The sequence below is a fragment of the Mesocricetus auratus genome, unplaced genomic scaffold (genome assembly GCF_017639785.1).
Source record: "Mesocricetus auratus isolate SY011 unplaced genomic scaffold, BCM_Maur_2.0 Super-Scaffold_100046, whole genome shotgun sequence".
In the NCBI taxonomy this organism is placed as follows: Eukaryota; Metazoa; Chordata; class Mammalia; order Rodentia; family Cricetidae; genus Mesocricetus; species Mesocricetus auratus.
This window is the reverse complement of record NW_024429223.1, coordinates 6,366,661-6,386,197: the sequence shown is the minus strand read 5'-3', so window position 1 is coordinate 6,386,197 and position 19,537 is coordinate 6,366,661. Positions and strand designations below refer to the sequence as shown.

Below are 19,537 nucleotides of genomic sequence, written 5' to 3'. Positions count from 1 at the left end.
TCCTTAGAAGGATCATGTGGACTTTGCTCACTGGCTTCACCGAAACCTGTTTCTGAACATTGTGTCACCACATATGGTGTTCATGAAGCAGTCCTGTAGACCAGTGTCCTCCTAAAGTGAAGGAAACATCCCTAATCTGATCAAGTGTAGTTTCTCCTCTTTCCTGGGGAGGCAGTGGAGCCCAGGGCATGCTCCAACTGCTCTCTGGGGTTAAACCCAGAGAGGAAGATGACGCCCCTTATTTTATTAAATCTAAGTGGTCAGTGACTGAACAATGGGCGAACTTAGCAGACCGCTTTAGCTCTCCAGGCCCTACTGCAAAAGCCCAACATCCATGGAGGTAAAACATTGTAAGCTTCCTCTGCATCCTGAGTAAATCTCCTGACTAATTTCGCTGATATTTTAGGGAACACCTTCATATGCCTGTACACCAGGCACAGGGGTTAAGGAAATGCAAAGACAGGAGACTCAGAGCACAGGGAGGGTTGGAAGGATGTTCCTGACAATGGGCCAACTTAAAGCTCATGCCTTCATAAAACTGTCAGTACAGGACCCACATTTCAGCTGAAATTATGTGATTAAAACACCTTCATCAATACAATGACTATTGTTCTGCTCTGGTATGAATAGTTAACACACCCTTATTTGAGTCCGAATGAAGTATATGGCCAAGCTTAAACTTCTTGCATTTATGATTATTTTTAAGTGTTAAAGATGACTCCTGTTGAATGAGGGTTGATTTTCTTGCATTTTAAGTTTTTTTCCTTCCAAAAAAGAAGGTTTTGTTTCTTTGTTTTTTTTTCTTTTTAGAACTTGAGAAATGATGTATAAAATAAATTGGGAAATTCACAATAGCCTTTAGAATAAATTTGATTCTACCACCCAGAAACACCATTTTGCTGATACTTAGAGTATTTCCTTTCATTGGTGTGTGTGTGTGTATGTGTGTTCTTCACACATGGGATCAAGTGGTAATCAAAGCTTATGATTCATTTGAAATAGCACCATTTTCCCATCCACCAAAACATTTGCTGAAAAGTCTGATTTTTAACCTCAGGGTCCCACAGCAGCATTAATATAGCCACTTTTCCATTTTTGGAGCACTTTGGGTATCTATATATTTTTCCCCTTTCTGCTATTAATGGCATTTCCTGTCAGTTTCGTCTTCCTCTGATAGCATCGTAGGTTGTTCTAGGAGTGGAAAACTGAGTCATGAGTTATAAATATATTTAAGGCTCTCAATATATATATCTCCAAAGGATGTTCAGAAAAAAAATTGTACCAATTCTCACTCCTCCCCCAGGGGTTATATGAGACTGTAAGCCAGATGTGGTGGTGAATGCTTGTAATTCTAGCCCTGGGGAAGTTGAGGCAGGGGATCACTAGTTTAGAGCTAGCTGGACTGCAGAGCTAATTCTAGAACAGACTGCATACTACATAGTGATACCCTTTCACTGTTACCCCCCACCAAGATGTTTCTTAAAAGTTACAAGCAGAAGATGTATGGTCATCAGCACGTGCACACACACGGATTCTCTCTCTCTCTCTCTCTCTCTCTCTCTCTCTCTCTCTCTCTCTCTCTCTCTCTCTCTCTCTCTCTCTGTCTCTGTCTCTGTCTCCGTCTCTGCCCCCCCCGTCCGTTTTATAAGGGATAACTATGGTTGCTGCAGTTTCAAATCAGATTCCATGTAAGGCAGATGACGTAAAAGAAACTTGACTTTGAACAAGCTGAGTACAGAGTAGGAACTGAGCGCAGAGAGTGAGGAAACTTAAGAGGACAGGAGTTGGCCTGGGTCTTAGAATAGGCAGTGATCTAGCCGTAGCGATTGAGCCTGGTTTCCTGATGTGCTCACATCTGGGGAGGCTTGGCGTGAGGTCCCTTTCAATGCAGTTCACCCCAGCTAGGCAATTCTCCCAGTATGCCCCCTGCTCCACGGTGCCCTTGCCAGGCATGGAGAAGTCATCAGTGGCCCGGGGAGCTCAGCGAAGGAGAAAGAAAGAGGCGTAGAGGAGGGACAGAGTTCTCATCCAGCATGCCTTCTGAGGACCGGAGGAGGGGCAGCCTGGGATGGCCCCTCTCCAAGAGGAGTCACAAGCCTGATGCTCCCTAGCAGGAGTTCAAGTCATGATGGGTATCTGGGCATCCAGGGTCCTGGACATCTGTGGGATCCGCCTGTCTGACACTCCCAGGGATGTCGCTGGGAACCGCTGTGCGTGGCGGAGAACGTGGAGAACGGAATCTGACTTAATGCATTTAACAACTTAATGTTTGTGCTCACGGGCCCTGTGCACATCTAAGAATTAATTAAATCCTTTAAGGAAGCCATTTATGTTTGAGACCAAAGAAGATACTCGAGGGCCAGAACTCCGCTGAAAAAGGACCAATCACAGAGCTCTTCTGCATGCCAAAGCCTTCAAGACCAACTTTTTCTCCCATCCTGATCCACAGCACAGCACACAGATACCTTTAACCCATTCTTTCTAGAAATCTCCAAGGGAGGCATATTAAACTCATGTTATTTCCAATTTCATCCAAGGTGTCTCTATCCAGTGCAGTTGCTTCAAAGTCTGCAATGTGGGGCTCAAAATCTCTTAGCATCATCAAAGTCTTAGAAAAATATATTACTAGGCACTGGAGCCGCTGCTTGCGTGTTAATTACAACAAGCCCGGCTGGCGCGCCGATAATCTCCAGCGTCAGAAGCGTCGCTCAGGCAATATCAGGGAAAAACAAAATCTTTCTTCAAAACAGGAAAAAAAATCTAAACTCTCCACTTTTCAGCCTTTGAGGGAAAAATGCGGTTCATTGTGCGCTAAATCCCATCTATTTAGTTGTTCTTATAAAGATTTCACCGATAGTTGAAACATTCCTCTCTTGAAAGAGCAAATCACAGCGGCATTGAGGGATGCAGCTCAGAAAAGCCTCCAATCGCTCACCCAGTTTGGGCTTTGGAGGGAAGGCAGATCAGAAATACCGGAGGGCCCAGGAGCCAGAGAAAGGAAGAGTTTGGTGTGTTTTCCAATTAATTTCTCCCTCCGATATGGAGGGAAGGCTAATCAATTGCCGTTTATTTGAAGCTTCTTAAAGAGCCCCATCACCTATGGTGGCCTGAGGACTCTGGTGCTGGAAGGAAGAGGCAGGTCCCTGTGGCTGTTACTTTTCTTGGAATTGTATTTTTAAAAACCCCAACAGGAACAACTTCAGGGAAGAATGGTTTGTTTGGCTCATGGTTTCAGAAGTTTCATCTGTGTTCAAATGGTCCCATGCGGCTGGGCAGAACATCGTGGGGGAAGGGTGTGTGTGTGTATGTGTGTGTGTGTGTGAGAGAGAGAGAGAGAGAGTCTCTAAGTGTGTGAGAATCTCTCTGTGTGAGACTGTGTGTGAGTCTGTGTGAGAGAGAGTCTGTGTGTGTGTGTGAGTCTGTGTGTGTATGAGAGAGTCTCTGTGTGTGTGTGAGTCTGTGTGTGTGTCTGTGTGTGTATGTGTGTGAGTCTGTGTGTGTATGAGAGAGTCTCTGTGTGCGTGTGAGTCTGTGTGTGTGCGAGAGTCTGTGTGTGTGAGTCCGTGTGTGTGTGAGAGAGTCTGTGTGTGTTAGTCTGTGTGTGTGTATGTGTGTGTGTGTGAGAGAGAGAGACAGAGACAGAGAGAGACAGAGACAGAGAGATGGGGGCCGTCTTCACTTCTTGTGTACTGGAAGCAGAGAGAAGGGAATGCCAGAGTTTAGCATGCTTCCTCTTTTGACTGTTTAATGCCTAGGTGGTATGCTACCACCCCCATTCACGGTATGTTTTTGTCCATTCAGTTGACCCCCTGTTTTCACAGACATGCCCAGAGGTATGCCCCACCCATCTCCTAAGTGATTCTCAACGCTTAAAACCTGGCAGTGAAGATTAACCACATAGTTCTTATGGACCAGATGACTTGGCCGTGGAGAAATTAGTCACGGGTAGTGTCCAAGGACAACCTGAGTCCCATTGCCTTCCCTGAGACCTCTGCAGGATGTTCTTTCTAGTTCCCAGAGAGCTATAGCTACCCCTTTGTCTTCCTGGCCTCTGTGTAAGAGCAGCACAGGCCTCAGGCCAGCACTGGCTTCAAGCAGCAGAATTCTGCCAGAATTTAATAACCATTGTTCTCATTTTATTTATTTTTATAATTACCTCTAATTTAGAGCAAGTGATACAAATTTCCATTTAGGGTAATGATATAGTTTCCCTTTAAATGCATTAAAGTAAAAAATAGTGAATTAATTAAAAAAATATTAGCAGGGGTACAAAACGCTGCAAAAATGTGCTGTTGGTTCACTGCAGTTTCACTCCATAGCAGAAAGTGCTGGAAAGATGGTATAGGAAGCTTGTGATGGACAGTGTGGGTCTGGAAGCCTCTTGGAGACTACTTACTACCTTTATTTTATTTATCTTCTGGGAAGAGATGGAGGACTCTGAGCTACTAGAGAGGTTCAGATTTTAGGAGGATGAGAACAGAAGGTATGGAATTCAGAGTTGAGTGTGACTTTGAGCCTCATGAAGGTGCCTCTGAAAGACCCCAGAGTCATGCTCTTGGAAGCACCTGCTTGCCCAAGAAAGGGCCATGCCTCACAAGCCCTGAGTGACCCAGCTGCCTGAGACGAGTCTCCTAGATGCCGCATACTATTATCATGGCTTCTGAGTTTACCCATCTCTGAATGCTTTTGCCACTTCCCTGCCTGTGTGTCCCTAGGTAGTAACTGCTTTCCTGTTCTTGGGGTTGGAGAAAGGACCCTCTTCCTGTCAAGACGATGCTTGGTGTCTGTGGTCCTTGTAGTGCGTGGGTAGCATCCTCTGATCCAGTGCCCACCCATCTCTTAAATTCTTCTACATATCTACACACCTGTCCACCAATCCCTCCATCCCTTTTTATCCTTTCATCCTCCCATCCAAATAGCTCTCCTGATGGGAGAGTCCTGTGTATACATCAATTAAAGCACTGTTGGCCAATAGGGAAGCAAGATAGGTGGGACTTAGAGTCTAGGAGGATCCTGGGAAATGTAGTGAATGGAGCCGCTGACATGTGATTCCCAGGAAGACGGGGATGCAACTCTGTGTCCTCGGAAAGATAAGTCCTTATAAAATAAATAATATATATATATATTAGTAATTATGGGTCAATAATTAAGTCAGAGTTAGCCACTGAGAAACAATAGCAAACAGCTAACAGCTTCATAATTAATATAGTGTCTTGTGTGTTATTTGGGGCCTCCACATGTCCTTCCGTCTGTCCGTCCGCTTTGGCATCCTCACCTGCACCTCCACCTGACGGCCACACATCACCCGATTCTATTCACCCCCCTCTCATCCTTCCCTCTGCTCACCACACATTTCTCCAGCCGTCCCTTTATCTACCTGTGTGCGCGTCCCGTCGACTCATTCATCTAGGCACACTTTTAACCCCCACACACACCCGTTTACCCATCTGAACGTTCACGCATCCGTTCTTTCTTCCATTTGTTGACACATGACCCTGTTTAACCCATCCCGCCCACCACCCACCCGTCAATCCATCGTTTCGTGCAGTTTCACCTCTATCTACTACATAAATGCTTGCCATTCGTAGTCTGCATATCTTATAATGACTAATTGAAGCAAGAAAGCATGTTCTGGCTGGGGTGGGAATCGGAGAAATGCAGCAGGGGAGATGTGGTCACTACCGTCGCAGAGTTCATGGCTAATGGAGGAGGCAGGAAATGAAGCAATGGCTATTCTGTGCCTGATTGGATGGATGGATGGATGGATGGATGGATGGATGGATGGATGGATGGATGGATGAGCAAGAGCTCATCCAGCCTCTTTCTCTATCCCTGCTGGGTCCAGGGACCTGTGGAGTCCAGGATGCTAGGATTTAAGTGTTTGCATAGGTCAGAGTCTGTATATGCCAGGTTATGGTCAATAGGGGAGGTGACGTTCTACATGACCTTCTCAGTCTGTCTCTGACCTCCCAGGGCCTACCCACTCTGCATGAAGGGCACATTAGGGTAGGACGCTCTCCAGGGGGCTTCAAAAGGGGCAAAGTGTGCAGCTGCAGCAGCTGTGGACATGGGTCTGGGAGGAGATAGTGGCAGGTGGGTAGGCTGGGATTTCGAAGAACCCAGATGCAGGCATCACAGGGGTCCTGTTAGGGCCAAGCATGGCTTCTGGAAAAGGAAATATGAGGGCCTGTCTTATGGGGCCTGGGCAGAAAACTTCCTGCTTATAGGTCCATAGCTATGCTGAAACTCTTTGTCCCTGTTTGCAGGGAATACACGGTGTTGGTGTGAGAACAGAGCTTCTGGGCCACAGGGCTCCTCTTTATCCTTCTCTTAACTTTCTGTGTGCCCAAGCCGTGTGCCCTTAGTCTTTCGCACACAGTCAGCTGCTGGGAAGCCTGAACTTAGAGTAGGGCACTGGGTAAACTCCAGACCTCTGGCTGCATCTCCGGCCTTACTGACCTTGCTGTTCAATGAAAAGACGACAAGGAGACATTCCATATAGCTCACGGTGTTAGCAGGAGCAAGAGGCATTCCTGACACCTATACCAAAATAATTGCTCTGGGGACACTTTCACCATTGCCTGTACATGTGTGTGAGTAACAGAGTCTGCCGAACATGTGAGGTCCTCAGAGTGGACAGCACGGGGCATCTTTTGGGTCTAGGGATGCCAGGGCAGTGACACTTGGCTAGAAGTTGTCTTAGACGGTGATGGGAGAGGAGGATTGACGTGCAATGAGCAGGGAGTCCACTAATCCTGATTCCAGAGGACTGTTGGATACCAGGGGCACCAGCAGCAAGCTCATTCTTCCTCAATGTGAAGCCCAGAAAGAAATGCCCTGCTGTGGGGTTTCAGAGCCTATGGCTAATGGCAAGGGGCAGCCCAGTGTGGTGAGTGCTTAAGTTTGAAGTTATGCGTCTCTGTGTGGGTATGTGCATGTTCGTGGAGATCAGAAGAGGGCATCGGACCTCCTGAGGTGGATTTATAGGTGGTCATAGGCAGCCTGACGTGATTGCTGGGAACTGAATTCCGGTCCTCTAGAGGGGCGGCAAGCTCTCTTAAATGTTGAGCAGTCTCTCCAGCCGGGCACAATGTATTCTTGACACCTATGGTGGGCTGTGCCTTCTGTATCCCAGGCATGCAGGAGAAGGTACACCGTTTCTTTGCCCGCTTGAGAAACCAGAAACACTCAGAGAAAACCCAAGGTAGCATCTGTCCGGGACCCTCAGAATACACATAGATCCCCCTGAACTCTAGCTGTGGATTTGAATGAACACAATGGAAGAAAATGGAGACAGCAGTGAGTTAGGGGCAGAGAGAGGGATGAATTCAGGCTGGTCCTGAGGAAGCAGCATGGCTACCGCTGACAGCTTCCTTTCTTGATCCGCTGGGACTCCGTAAGTCCCACTACTTTTGTGTGACAGAAATGACCATCCTGATACCACCAGCAGGCTGTGTGGACATAGGTGAGTGTGTAGTGTGTACATAGTACGAGCTTCGGGTGTCATTTGGTCCAGAAATTGGAATTACGCTAATGAGAAGGTGACTTATCTCCTCTAGTTACTGAGGAGTGGGTGGGAGGCCCTAGACTTCCAACACATCGCTGCAGAGACCAATGTAGATACTTCTATATAGAGAAATGGCCTCTGCAGCTCCGGCTCTGGCTGAGAACAACTGGACTCCCTGTCTGGAAACTTCCTGACAAGCTTTTGCTCTTACTGTCATTGGTGTGGATTAGGCCATGTGCTGAGCCTTGAACCAATTGCCCAAGGCAGGGCAATGGAATAGTTTGACTATCTGCAACTGATCCCATAATCACCCTGGTGCTATGGCTCAGCTGTGGGATTGAGGAAAAGCGAGGAAATTATGCAGGCTCTTTGACACACATATATGGTGGGGAGTGAGGACCCAGTTAGTCACCGCCCCCTCAAGCGGTTGGCTAAGGAATCTGCATTCAGCTTACTGCACCCACCATTGCTGTGGATGCCCATAGACAGGAAATCCCAGACATGGCAAGGATTCTAGAGCCTGGAATGGTGTCTACAGAGGGCTTTTCCAGGTAGGGAGTTGACGTCAGTGGCAAGATTCCTCCCATCAGAACTGTGGGGGCAGCCATGGTCAGTGCCTAGTACCAGCCATGTATGACCTGGGAGCCCCACAAAGGTGGTCCACTTGGCAGGATCTTTGCATTCCCCCAAGGAAGCTACAAACAAGTAGAGATTGACTTCCCTGGGCATATAAAGAACTTGAGTTACAAAATGCCTTGGTTATTAAGAACTTGCTGCTGACTTTAACAGCACCAAAATTTCCACAGTTCATAATTAGAACCACTCCTGGAAAAGAACTGTATTCCTTTAAATTTATGGGGGTATTCTGATTCATGTATTTCATGGGTCAGGGGTTGTCACATTACATCACATCAGCCTGGTGTAACAAGATACAAAGGAAACACACCACAGAAAAAGGGAATTGTTCCAGCCTGCTTCCTTAGCTGGGCTTCCAGATGGGGGATCTGCAGGGACAGCTTCAGGAGCCTGTCTTTGGGATATCTTCAGTCCTAGGTCTGATTCAGCAGCCTCCGGACCCCTTCTGAGTGCATCCTTGGAGAGTCACATCCCAGGTGGTGGGGACTTGGAGGTCACAGGGTGTTTCGTGAGCGTACATATCCATTCCTGGGCTCTGCAGAGGTCCAGGGAGACAATGGGAGATGGGTGTCGTGACTTCCCACACACAGGGCATCATAGGATCAAAAGGCCTGAAAGCTGTCCGTCTGGAGAATGTTAATGAGCTTGGATTCTGGCGGAGGGGGGTGTGTTATGGACATATTTTCATGGTAGCTAGACTCATTTGGTAGCTGAGAGGTGGGAAGCAAGGCTAGTAGGAATCTGTAATTAGAACGCATATCCATCTCTGTGTGAGCAGCGAGGCTTCCTTTACCCATCTTCCCATGCATGCATCCCTCCATCCAGCCATCCATCCATTCACCTTTTCATTTATCCGTCCATCCACCTATCCCTCCACTCACTCATTCATTTACCCACCCACTTGTCTGTCCACCCATCTCTTCATCATTTATTTAGCATCTCTCACATTTCTGGGTGCTTAGGAACTGACCAACGGAAGGATGACACATGCATGCGGCTGCTGACTTAATGTGTCATGTGCAGGTGTCATCTCCCAGCTTCTGGCTACCTACGTGTAAAATGCATTTAGACTGAGTAGGAGCTGGGTAGTCTCTGAGACTTCTCCAGCTCCGCCATTATTGCCTATATATTGCTTCCCTCGGGGGTTATATCGGAGGAAAGGGGTGCGCATAGCTACTACTCTTGACACTTGATCCCGGGCAAAAGAGAATGCAGAGGAGAGGGATGTGATTAATGACAAAAGTGGTTATTTTCTGGAAGTCTTTGGTATGAACTCTACTTAGATGTGCATTAAGAAAAGTGCAAACTTTTGACCTCTGGCCATCAAAACCAAATGGAGAAATCTCATGGATGCTGGGGAAGCAAGGATGTTTGGGGCTGACAGAGGTTCTTGGTGCTGTGCAGTAGCATGAGGCCTGACAGGGTGTTTTCCTGGGCAGGACCGCCACGTGCTTTCTTACAAGTTTCTCTGGGGAAAGTGGGAAATGCACACAAAACTGTGTTCTGACGGTACGAACTTTCTTCGCTGTCTCTGTCTTCTTTGGTATGACCTTGGGTAACAGCTGTGAGGTTCTGATTTTGGAAGGAATATTATGTGTCCTTACTGTGTCTCAGGAAAGGCAGTGTCTTGGGTCCTCAGCCTGTGGTCACTAGCCACGGTCTCTTCTTCCCAATTCTACCCTGGGTGTCTGTGACTGTGAGGAGACCTTACCATCTGAGCGTGATCCTTAATACGATGATTGTAAGTGGAACTGGCCATTGTTTTGAGCCTTTTGACTTTCTAGTCAGGAGTGGCATTTTTATGATCATTAGTCAAGCTCCCGGTGTCTCCTGTGAATTGCCTGGTCCCATCGCTTTTGTCTAGGTTTCAAATGGAGGTGCTCAACTTTTTTCATTAGTTGCAAACGCTTTTAAAAATAAGGGGAGGGGGGCTTAGCATGTTAACCCCTTGGCAACTGCATATGCTTGTGGTTCCCTGAATGTGTGCCTCAGAGCAGGGATGAGGGTGACTATCAGGAGATGAGAGTCCTGCAATGTTGAGGGGCAGGTGATAATGGGGATGGGAACGGGTATACAAGAGAAGGAAGGGGAGGAGGGGAAGCAGGAGCAAGAGGAGAAGATACTGGGGGAGGAGGAGATGCTAGCAGCTGCAGCCTTTGCAATGAAGACCTGTTTCCTGAGCCACGCCCCCTTTCAGGAGGAATTCAGTCAATGACTTCATTCAGTCTTCCAGTGAAGGCCATGTCAGATCAACCTGGTGATCCCCTGGGTGGCAGGAGCTCAGGATGTTGAACTGGGAACCCAATGGTCAAAAAGAACTGTGGCCTTGCCAGGGGAGCACTTAGGATGATGTGTCCAGATGTTGTATCCAGTCACAACTACATGAGTTAAAGAGATGGTACATATCTGAGCTCTTGCCTTTTATAGGTGCCCTGTGGACAAATCTCCTTGGGCCAACCTCTTCAGAGCCTCCTTTGGTCACCGCGACATGTAGACATTTTCCATTATATTTAGTTTCAGGTCGAATCCAATCCGAGGCTCTGGTGAAACGAAAAGAAACCAGCCAGTTTGGGATTCTATTCCAGTTTGCTCAGATGTAAATGGCTTTAATCCGGGGTGAAGGGTGCGGAGGTAGGTAGAGTGTCCTCTCTGGCTCCCCGAAGCCCTTGGGGCAGGGGGCATCATTCACCGCTGCACCTGCCAGCCTCCTTGCTCCCAGAGCACCATCTGTGAGGTGGAAGAGGATGTCCCCTCCAAGGCAGGTTAATAGGGGATTAAATAGCTAACTTCCTGCCATGACCAGCTCTGGTTTAAAAGGGAACCTGAGAAAGCCAGCAAGATGGTAGCAATCAATACTCTTCTGACAAGCGCTGCTGTCTTCTCCTGTTTCGCCATCCTGGTAAAGGGAAGCCTTTCAGTAAAGGCTTGTGGAGGCCGGGCTCCCCTCCTCCCCTCTTCTCCTCTCCCCTCCTCTTTCATCTCTTTTTTTCTCTCTTTTCTCCCTTCTCCCTCCCCTTCTCTCCCTCTCCTCCACTATTCCCTTTCTTCTGCTCCCTTCTACCCTTACTTGTTGTCTGTTTTTTTTTTAATTTCCCCCTCTCCCTCCCCATCTCCTCTTCTCTTTCCTTTCTGATTCCTATGATGGACATGAATGCTCTGAGGTGACATCAGTTCCAGAGAACAAGGGGTGATTTTCCTTTCCACTGGCTCATTGAGGAGAACCAAAGCTAGGTTTCAGGCACTGGATTTTGGGCGGTGGGGGCTGGGCTGTAGCTCACAGACTCCTGCCTCCCCCTTAACCCCCTTTTTTTAGCGCTGGAGATTAAATTTAGAGTCTTGTACATACATGCTTAGCAACTGTGTCTGTCTACCTTCGAGTTACATTCCCCCAGCCCTTTGTTTTTCTCACATTTCATTTGGAGTCACGGATTCACTCAGCTTCCCAGGCTGCCCTTGAATTCACACTGTGGTCCAGGCATGATTTGCACTGGTGGTGACCCTCCTGTCTCAGCCTGGAGAGCATTGGTGTCATAGTCCTGTGTCACCGGGACTGATTTCTGTTGTTCACCTCTTTGATGTTCTGGGCACCATCCCGTCTTGGGCATGGAGATGAGTAATCAGTGGAGGGGAGTTTTCCCAGGCCTGGGTCTGCTTGGAGCTGCAGAAGACTTGGTTATAGTAGGATGTTCATTTCCAGTTCCAGCAGAGAAAGAGAAACCACATGACCTCCTGTGACTGGACACGTAGAACAGACGTCAGAGGGTCCCAACAATCCAGAGAAGTCGCCTATTGGCTCTGAGGAAGGTGTGACCAACTCTCTCCTAGCGACAAATCGGGAAAGCTTCCTGGAAAAGTCAGATGGATAGACTTGAGGCTGAGGGTGGACTGTGAGAGGCCTGGAGACACAGATGTTCCACCTCTGCTTCTTCTAACTCTGGGTACCTTGTTCTCATCATCCCTGAGATCGTTGTCTATGATAGACCTCTGCCTTTACAGTGCCTTGCATCTCAGTGCGGGGTGCTGTTTTGGAGGTTCTGGAAGCTTTAGGAGTTAGGAGTCAGCCAAAAAAACATGTTACTGGGGATGTATTCTTAGGGGTATATTATATCTGGAGCTTCTCTCTCTCTCTCTTTCTCTCTCTCTCTCTGTGTGTGTGTGTGTGTGTGTGTGTGCGTGTGTGTGTGTGTGTGTGTGTGTGTATGCATGTATCTTTCTCTCTGTCTCTGTCTCTATCTCTGCTTTCTGTTTGCCACAAAGTAAATGGCTCTCCTCTAATACATGGCCTGTGGCCATGAAGCTATACTCAAACACACGGGGCCAAGAAACTGTGGACTGAACCCTCTGAAGCCATGAACTAAAACAAATCCTTCTTAGTTGTTTATGCCCAGTATGTTGGACACAGAAACAAAGATCGGCTAATTCAGTTTGCTTCTTGTATCTAAAACCGAGGATAGGAAATGTTGTGTTAGTATCTGGGTAGGGTTCTTGCACAGATAGAGTTGTCAATCATTTAAATGCCATGTTGGGTTTTGTTGGTTTGTCATCTCAGAATCCTAAGATGTCAAAGGGTCAGTTATTATCAGTCAGTTTTATATACTGAGGCCTGGGCATGTATTCAAGGTCACCAGTGGGAGATCACACCACTGGGTTCTTGTTAATAGCTCTTCAGGTGGCATCTTTCCTCACTGGGGGAACTACTCCCTTGACTCAGAAAAGGAGAGTTAAGGGTGATGTGCCAGTCTTTGTAAATAAGAAACCACTAGAGTGTACCCTCTTGTCTGCCAACCATGCTCTCTATATCCATGGTGGCTGCCACCCCCGCCCTACCAACACACGGCCCTCAGAAATGCCTTTCTGTCTGTTTACATGTCTTCACGTGTGTGTTCCTTGGTCAGGTATGAGCTTGTCCATGGCTGTAGTTTCCTTCCTCTTTTGCACTGTCTGGGTGAGGGTGTTGGCATTGTGAGCGTTATAACGCAATGAGGATATATATGGTGTTAGCATTAAAAGTAGGCCACCCATTTGTCGCTGCTTGGGCTCTGGAGTCAGGCTTCCCAGTAGACATTGTGGCACTTTAATTTTAGGAGCTTCAGTTTCCTTACTTGTCACTGCTGTGACAGTGTAGGTACCTGGCATGTAAGGTTGTGTACGGCCAACATGAACGGATAACTGTGATTGATATTCTCACCACGGTGTTGACATGTCCTTCCTTAGTAAGGGGGAGATTATGAAGATGAAGATGCTGTTGATAGTGTAAGCAGCGAAGGTGCTGATGGTGGTGGTGTGTCCACCAGCATGGATGCTGCTGCCTCCTGCTCCATGCTATCTCTGCTCAGCCAATCCCACTCACCATCTGAGGCAGGGAAGGCCTTGCTTTGAGGAAGTTTGAGAATTTGACCCTCAGCTCGAACCCAGCTTTCTCCATTACACAATTTCCAGCCCCCGTGGTCTGATTTGAATATCATGTTTTCATTAATATATTCAGTAAGGGTTTTTTGTTTTAACTATTTCTGGCCCTGTCTCAAAGCATTGCCTACACATCAGTCAAAAATGGAACAGGTCACCCATGCTGCCCTCTTGTTTATCTATTAATCATCTGGCAAATAAACCACTCAGTACCCTGCCCACCTCAGTAATGTTTGTGATGTAATTTGTTTGGATGCCCAAATGTCACCAGCGTTGATTGTAAGAGCTGAAAAAAAATGTACTTGCTAAGCGCAGCAAGCTCTAGGCCAAAATGTAGGCATGAAATCTCTGGTTTATTTTTGTAATAATGTTTACAGCTGTTTAATGACCCCGAAAAGGTTCAGTAGTCTGGTGTTCTGTATTTCAGAACAGGAGTGTGTGATGCTTAGAACAACCTTGCTTAAACAGCTAAGCATCCGCAATTGGGGAAATTGTATTTAATAAGCCATTGTGTTCTAGGTGAACTTGTCTAATTATTGCTTAACTTATGTAGAAGAAAGCAAGGTGGGTTACAGGAGGGAGCCAGGGTCTTTTGGCTGTTTTTTTGGGGAGGGAGATGAATGTTTCCCCACAACCAGAACTGGAGGCTATGAGACCCTTCTGAACAAAATCAGTTGTTTTGGACCCTCCCAAGCTGTTAAGGGAGGAACAAATTCCAACTGTGCAAGGCAATTCAGGTGTGGGATTCCTGCAAGGTGTCCAGGGCAGCACTTTTATCCACTTTGATAAAATATGGAACATTTAGTTGTGCTCGGCTAGGCAACAATATTTAATTTTTTAAAAAATCCACTTGAAGCAGTTATTCTGGAAGTCGTTTTATTTCCAACCATTCCTTTGTCATAGTATAAGGATCAAACTCTTTCGTGCAACTCACTGGCACGATCTATATTTCTGAGACAATTCATAAGGTTTCCCACTCCCCCGTGCTTGCAAAATGGAACTGTATTCTTGTGTAAAACTTATTTAAACTTATGGCTGCTGGCATTTCTGGTGTCCTGATAGTTTTAAATTTCATTCTGAGGGAAAGATACAATTAGGTCCCCTCGGAAGAGTTAAGTGAGTGCTTTTGTCATTGATAGCACAGGAAATAGTTTTGAAAGGAGCAATGCAAAAATGAAAATAGCCATTAGCTCTATCAGAAGCAGTTGAATGGCCCTGGGTACCTGCAGCAATGGGCTAATGACAAGACATTTTGATAGTCCATATCCAATGGCAGGTGTCTCGAGAGCTGACATTCCCTCCCTCATGAGCTTCCACAGAACTCAAGGAGAAAAAACGTACGGCCTTCAGAAGCCTTCACTAGACCCATTTGTCTTCAGAGGTGGAGCCCAGAACTTCCAGCACCGTGGTGAGAAATGTTGGGGTGGCTGAAGCTCACATGCCAGTCGGGTTCTTCATCAATCAACCATGACATTGAATGCCATCGGTGCACCTCACTGTGACCCAGGCTAGGCCAGGACCAGGTAGAACGTTATGATGGTCTCTGCGACATCTAACTGCCACCTCCAGTGAGGACAGTTGCCTGCCTTTGCTAAATTTAGATAATTGCGTATTCATTGATTCCTTCCATCAGCCAACCAAGGCTTAATGGTTTACATCTACCTATGCTTAGGGTTGGGGCCACAAGTTGTAGGTCAAGCACAAGCCATTTTCATTGTTGAGGAGTTATTTCGTTTGTACATTTGTGGTGCTGGGGATTGAAGGCCTTATTCATGGGCCGCAAGCATTCTACCTCTGGGCTACGTCTTCCACTGGTTTGCATCGTTTGATTGTACTTTTGAGTTTCCTGCCCACGTGACAGCATTGGTTGTAGTCATCAGAGGCTCACACTGCTCAGTTGCCTGAAGGCCTGGGCCATGGTGTGTACTCTGTTATCCCAAGACTTCTTGATGTGGGCCCCTCAGCTCCTGCAGCATGAATGCTGAGTTCCTAGCCAGGCTGCTGGAAGATGCAGTGAGCACATGGGCTAAAATGTTCCTTGGGAACTGGCTGTTGAAGTTCAGAATCGTGCATGGACATGTACGAGTGCCTTGCTTTGTCAGGACCTAGCCATAGGGCGGGGGGACGGGTCATAGTCGGACACTTGCTGTGTGTCCTATGAGGAAGCAGTATGATCCCCACAGGAAGGCATTCTGTTCATGTGTTCCCTGGAAGGTTAGGGAAAGGAGTAATTACACTCTCTGTAAGAATGGTGGAGCGCTCACGGGCAGCCCACCTCCTCCAGTCCTGTGAGCGCCTACAGCAGCAGCTGGATCCAATCCTTTAATAGTAGGATAAATGACCCTCGGTTTCCCACGGCATGCGTTTCTGTGAGTTGCTGGAGTGCCACCATTGAAGAGTCCCTGCCTGACTCTCTACAGTCACATTTGATGTCTGTGCTTGTATGCTTGAGTACATGATTGTGTGTACACACACACACACACACACACACACATACAGCCAGCACACTTCTCTAATCTTGAACATAGTCCTTGTAGATACTTTCTCATCCCTTCCCTGTGATGGTCCTTGGCCCACAAGGCAGGTACATTAGAAGGTTTATGACCAGTATTTGCTGAATGGTTGAGGTGAGGCCTAAATGAATTGCGGATTGCTAAGTGTGGAGAAGTTGGGGCTGGCCCAGGTTTTGTGAGGCCCAGGCCCGGGCCCAAGGCCAGCTTGTCCTGTCTCGGCTGCTTTGGCCCAGAGACAGAACATCAATTACTTCACACTCTTTCCAAGAACTCACATTCCCCTTTCTTGCTTTGAGTGGAGCAGCAGGCAGTGGTTTGGGATGGCACACAGCAGAAGCCTGGGTCCACCGGCTAATGGAAAGCCGAGGATTCGGAGATATATCTGGCACTGCGCTGCAGTGCAGTGGCAGGTTCATCTAAGGGTCCTGCATCCTAGGAGCGTCTTCTGGGCCATGGCTGGTGCTTCTGAATACACAGGCTCTGTGGTGGTTAGGTCCTGAGGGGAGAGGTCATTATCTGTCCCTTAATGTCCAGAGAAGGGCCAGCGAAGGTGTCCAAAGACTGTGTGATCCCCATGGGCACCTCGATGGAGAGACATGGTGATGAGTTTAACCCTCTCTGTTGCTTTTAGACCTTCAGTTTCTGAACTCTAAGTGTTCTTAAACTTGTGAAAAGCTGAGGTTGAAACGAAGGTGAGTCTCCCTCGGGGCCTGGCTGCTCCCATAGCCAGTGTTTCTAGGATCTATTCGTTCTTGCCCATTGTTGGGGACACAGAACCCAAGATAAGTCAGCTGAGCTCTAGGGTTCGCTTCATGGCATCTGCCCTCAGAGAAGCGGTGGCATGGTGGCATGCTGGCCTATTCAGAAGGACCCCAATCAAGGGAGTTAGAGGAAGAAATAGAACAGAGCTGAGGACCAGTCTCCATCAAAGTGGATACAAAGGGCCCTGGGAGCTCAGACCTAGTCAACTCTGATGAACTGGGGAAGCACATTCTAATGCTACATCCCTCCCGCCACTAAAACATTAGCACTGGTATCAGAAAAAAAAAGTGTTGATTTAAACGAACAAACAACAACAACCAATCTTGTCTTTTGTGCAGAGTAAAAGAATCCCATACTCAAGTTGCTGGCAGGTGAAGGCACTCCTTGTCCAACTGCATGGTAGCCTTGTTGTTTACACTCCCAACCTCCTCCCCCATCTCTCCTGAACTGGCACCTGGCCTCAGTGACCTGAAAATAACACATCGTTCTGGATTCACATCTGCTGAGCTGGCCAACTGGGTAGCCCCTGGGAATTAGGCCAGTCGTGTTGGCTTTGATGCCCCAGAGCTGCAGGGTGGAATTCTGTGCACTGTCATGCGGCTCCAGGGACATGATCCATATTTACTCAAGACGGGAGCCAGCATGGCTTGATGGGGCTCGAACGTGCTGAAGGACTCCAGACTAGGCCCTGGAGGTCACTCATGCCTACAGCTGCTACACTGTGGGAGTGCCCCTCCCTGATTGCCAGTGGATGCCGTGACTCCTGGAACCCAACATTCATACCCATCAGGATATCTTCCGTGAGTGATGGAGTCTGGCGCACAGTGAGAGTTCATTGGTTTGTTGAGTGAGTTCTAGGATCTCCATGACAAGCTAGTCTTCAGAATTGAAGGTGTCAAGCTGGAAGCTGCTTTTGCTGTGAGTGAACATGTGTGTGTGCCTCTGTGAGTGTATGTAAGCATGTGCGGAGGAGTTGGCCGTGCCATCACTCAAGGGCTACACTGGACTGAAGTCCCTCCTGACACTAAGCACCCCGTGTCTTTACTCATGTCAAGGCAGTCAGTCTCCCATTGGAGACCGCCATCCCATACACTGTCTAGTCTATTTGGGAGGCCACCCAGCCAACAGCACACTTAGCTGGGGCAGAATGTACTTGCCTCATAGTTGAGCTCCGGCCCCATAAGTCCCCCAGGGGAAGTTGGTTAGCCCCACAGTTTTGGCTGGGGTTAAAGATAAGACCCCAGTACCATCTAGCTGGCCAACACATTGAAATACAAAGAGGAGATCTGCAGAAGCCTATCTAAAAGCAGGAAGTGAATCTGGACTCCTTCATGGGGAAGGCATATCTGGAAATAGAAGGACGCCAGACATGGGTTCTTTGCTATCCAGGCTAAGCACACCCTGCATGCTCTGATATGGAGGAGAGCCTGCCCTCTGACCCACCTGGAACAGTCTGGCATTTGCTGTTCTACACAGGCTGTGGAGGGGCAGAGGAGACTATTAAAGACAATTACACAGACTAGCTTCGAGTGTTTGTGTTTAACAAACAGCTTTGAGTTCTAATTTTCTGCAAAACACATACTGCAGGTACAATTTGTACTCATTACTGTATATTGGGAAAGTTATTAAAAACACTCAAACTTGGTTGAGACTTCCTATGGCATCGTCCCTGGATTTTAATTGGTTTTTATCTAGTTCTGCAAAAGATCTCTTTAAGGCCAATCAAAGTCCCTGGCTCTGCTGTCTTGCCAGCCAAGGGACAGGGAGAAAGCATCATACGGCGCATGTCTACCTCCATGCAAACACCAACAGCCTCACATGCCCACCAAGATTCTATCAGGAGATCCTGTTTGGGATGGACACAGTTACCAGATGACAAAAAAAATCAGTGTTTCGTAAAATAAGGGTTAAATCTTAATCTCTGAGGTTTGCAAAGCTGCTACTAGCAGTCTCCTTAAAATTTAATATACCTCGTTAATGCTTCCTTGCAAACACTGAAGGATTTTTATGATTATAATCATGTGTTACAGCACCTAGTACTGTTTCTAAGCAGCATACTAATCAGCTTAATGAGATATTACTGCACTTTTTGTTGACTAAAGCAAAATCTCTTTTATTGTTCTAAAGCCTGTCCTTTACTTTATTTTTTCCCAAAACATTATCTTGTTTTATTATGTACCAGTAAATATCATGCTATTGGTGCTATTTTTTTTCCTCTGGCCAAATCATAAAATGATCTCTTTCGTCTTAGACTGGTGGGTATACTGAATATAGTAGGGTATACTGAATATAGTAAACAGGAAAGGAAGTGCCCCGTGGTCTTTCGATGAAAGCCACTCCGCTCTAAGGCAAACTTTGGGCTGAACCAACAGGTAGGGGCACTTTGCGAAGGGAAAGGAGGATCTGTTGAACACGCAGAGCCTCGGCATGTTATTAGGTGTTAAAAAACGGTAAAATGTTAATAATTGAAATGTGAATGAATAATTGCGGTCTGTAAATAGGAAACACAAGGAAGACGATCCATTCCCAAAACAAATTGGAGGACACTGCCATATTGCGTAATTGGCATTTAATAATTCATCTTTTTATTATTGTTTTTGACTGTAACTCCTTAGCATTACCATGGGTGGATACGTTTGTGAAATGCAAGCGCCCTTCCCCCCGGCCCCAACCCATGCCCAACTGATGCTATTGCTTCTTCCTGCCGCGGTAC

At 47.2% G+C, this 19,537-nt stretch overlaps 1 protein-coding gene across 8 annotated transcripts in view; it reads left to right on the top strand.

The window, feature by feature from the left end:
- Positions 1–19,537, top strand: part of Znf536 (zinc finger protein 536) — a 454,586-nt gene that overhangs the window by 184,515 nt on the left and 250,534 nt on the right. The window lies entirely within an intron of this gene.